Raw genomic sequence first — 3794 nt, 5'->3', positions numbered from 1 at the left:
AATGGTCAATAGATATGAACAGGCAGCTTTCAGATGAAGAAATTAAAGCTGTCCATAGTCACATGAAAGAAAGCTCTAAATCACTATTGATTACAAAAATGCAAATCAAAACAATGCTGAGGTACCACTTAAAACCTATCAGATTTGCTAATAGGAAAGAAAAGGAAAATGATAAATGTTGGAAAAAGTGTGGGAATATTGTAACACTAATGCATTGTTGGTGAAGTTGTGAACTGATCCAACCATTTCTGAAGAGCAATTTGGAACTATTCCCGAAGGGCTATAAAAACTGTTCATACCCTTGATCCATCAATATCACTACTAGTTTTATATTCCAAAGAAATCATAAAAAAGAAAAAGGACCCATGTATAAAATATTTATAGCAACTATTTTTGTGTTAGCAAAGAATTAGAAATTGAGCGTATGCCCATCAATTGGAGAATAACTGAACAATTCATAATAGAATGCTATTGTGCTAGAAGAAATGATAAGCATTCAGATTTCAGAAAAAAATTGGAAAGACTTACATGAAGTGATGATGAGTGAGGTGAGCAGAAGCAGGAGAACATTGCACACAATAATAGCAACACTGTGCTATGATCAACAATGATGGACTTAGCTCTTCTCAGCAATGCAATGATTGAAAACTATTCCAAAAGACTCATAATGGAAAATGTTCTCCACATCCAGGAAATATGGAGTCTAAATGTAGATTGAAGCATGCTATTTTCACTTTTTTCCATTTTTTCTTTCTCTTGGTTTTTCACTTCTGTTCTAATTTTCCTTTCACAACATGACTAATGTAGAAATATGTTTAACATGATTGTACTATATCACCTATATCAGATTGTTTCCTGTCTTGGGGAGAGGGCAGAGAAAGGAGGGAAGGAGAAAAAAATGGAACTAAAAATCTTACAAAGATAATGTTGAAAACTATAATTACATGTATTCAAAAAAATAAAATGGATAAGAAATTGTCTAACTCACCAGTGTCAAAAATTAAAAGTGTTAATGCACAGTCAATGAAGTTGAAATTAAAGAGGTTATTAGCTTTTTCCCCAACTCCAACTATATGCCAAAAACCCAACAAAATTAATGAAAAGGATGAATATTCACAAAACTATAAATTGACCAAATTAATAGGAGAAGATAAAGAATATTTAAATAACCCTATATCTTAAGGGTGGGGAAGGGAGAGGAGAAAAGAACAAGTCATAAAGGAGTTCCTTAAGGGGAAAAAATGCAGGGCCAAATGTTTTTACAAGCAAATTTTAGCAAATATTTAGAGGATAATTAATTCAAATATTTTATCAACCATTTGGAAAATAGGTAAAGAAATAGTCCTTCCAAATTCCATCTATGGTACAAATATAGTTTTGATATGTAAACCAGGAAGGGCAAAAATAGAGAAAGACTTTTTTTTGTTTTGTTTTTCCAGTGTGACTGGAAGAATAATCATATAATTATTTTTTTGTTGTTTAATGTTTTTATTGTTTAATCTTTTTATGAGAAAGAAAATTTAGATCAGTTATTTTAAAGAATATTGGTGCAGAAATTTTGAATAAATTACTAACAAGAAAATTACAGTGATATATCACAAAGATCATACAATATAACCAGATTTAATTTATACCAGTAATCCAGGAGGTTGAATATTAGGAAAACTGTAAGCACAATTGACCATATCAATAATAAAAATGATAAGAAACCATAGGATTATCTCAATAGAAGCAGAAAAAACTTTTCACAAGATATAACACCCATTCCCAAGAAAAACACTAGAAAGCATAGGAACAAATGGTGACTTTTAAAAAATAATAATAATATCTATTTTAATCATAAAGAGTATTTTATTATTTTCTAGTTACATGTAGAGATAGTTTTCAACATTTTTTTTTAGTGAGGCAATTGGGGTTAAGTGACTTGCCCAGGGTCACACAGCTAGTAAGTGTCAAGTGTCTGAGGCTGGATTTGAACTCAGGTACTCCTGACTCCAGGGCCGGTGCTCTATCCACTGTGCCACCTAGCTGCCCCCTCAACATTTGTTTTTATAAGATTTCTAGTTTCAATTTTTTCTCCCTCCCTTCCGTCCCTCATCCCTCACCAAGACAGCAAGCAATCTGATATAGGTTATATATTTACAATCACATTAAACATATTTCTGCATTAGTAATGCTATGAAGGAAGAATCAGAACAAAAGGGGGAAATCTCAAAAAAGAAAAAAAAAGAAATCATATGCTTCAATCTGCATGTAGATTCCACAGTTCTTTTTTTTTCTGGATTTGGAGAGCATTTTCCATCATTAGTCCTTTGGAACAATCTTGGACCATTGTATTGCTGAGAAGAGTCAAGTCTATCACAGTTGATCAGTACACAATCTTGTTGATACTATGTACAATGTTCTCCTGGTTCTGCTCACCTTACTCAGCATCAGTTCATGTAAGTCCTTCCAAGTTTCTCTGAACTCCTCCTACTCATCATTTCTTACAGCATAATAGTATTCCATTCCATTCCACAACTTGTTCAGCCATTCCCCAATTGATGGGCATCCTCTCGATTTCCACTTCCTTGCCACCACAAAAAGAGCAGCTATGAATATTTTTGTACATGTGGGTCCTTTTTCCTTTTTTATGATCTCTTTGGCAAAATTACCTAATAGCGGTATTGCTGGGTCAAAGTGTATGCACAGCTTTATAGCCCTTTGGGCATAGTTCCAGAATGCTCTCCAGAATGGTTGGATGAGCTCCACCAAGAATGCATTAGTGTTCCAAATTCTCCACAGCTTCTCCAACATTTATTATTTCCTTTTTTGTCATATTAGCCAATCTGATAGGTGTCAGGTGGTACCTCAGAATTGTTTTAATTTGCATTTCTCTGATCAATAGTGCTTTAGAGCATTTTTTCATTTGGCAATAGATAGCTTTGACTTCTTCATCAGAAAACTGCCTGTTCATAACCTTTGACGATTTCTCAATTGGGGAACGATTTGGATTCTTATAAATTTGATTTAGTTCCCTATATATTTTAGAAATGAGGCCTTTATCAGAAGTACTGGCTATAAAAATTGTTTCTCAGCTTTCTGCCTCCCTTCTACTTTTGGATGCATTGCTTCTGTTTGTACAAAAGCTTTTTAATTTAATGTAACCACAGTATAAAAAGATTACAAATGCATCCCAAATTATAAGAAAAACAGGAAACTGTGGGGGGAAATTTCATAGCAAGTTTCGCTGAAAAAAGGTCTCACTTCTCAAATAAATAGGAAAATGAGCCAAATTTTAAAAATTTTAAAAATAAGAACTATTCTTTATTTGATAAATGGTCAAAGGATATGAATAATCAATTTTCAGAAGATGAAATCAAAGCTATCAATAATCATATGGAAAAATGCTCTAAATCAATGGAAATTTAAACAACTCTGAGGCACTACCTCATATTCAAATTGGCTAAGACAAGAGAAAAAGAAAAAGGACACAGCCTGGAGATAACATGGAAAAATGAGTGTGCTAATGAATTGTTGATTCAGTTATAAATTGGTTTAAAAATCTTGAAAAAAATTGGGAACTATGCCCAAAGAGCTATAAAATTCTGCATACTCTTTCACTCATAAATACTGCCACTAGGTCTGTACCTTAAGGAAATCAAAGAAAAAAGGAAAAGAATGCAAATGTTCAAATATTTTTATGGTACCTATTTTTTGTGATAGCAAAGAATTGTAGGAGGGATGCTCATCACTTGGGGAATACTTGAACAAGTTAGGGTAAATAAATGTGATGGAACACTATTGCATTGTTA

Source organism: Dromiciops gliroides, chromosome 2 (assembly GCF_019393635.1).
Source record: "Dromiciops gliroides isolate mDroGli1 chromosome 2, mDroGli1.pri, whole genome shotgun sequence".
Classification (NCBI taxonomy): domain Eukaryota; kingdom Metazoa; phylum Chordata; class Mammalia; order Microbiotheria; family Microbiotheriidae; genus Dromiciops; species Dromiciops gliroides.
The sequence above is the reverse complement of the archived record's forward strand: the minus strand, read 5'-3'. Positions refer to the sequence as shown.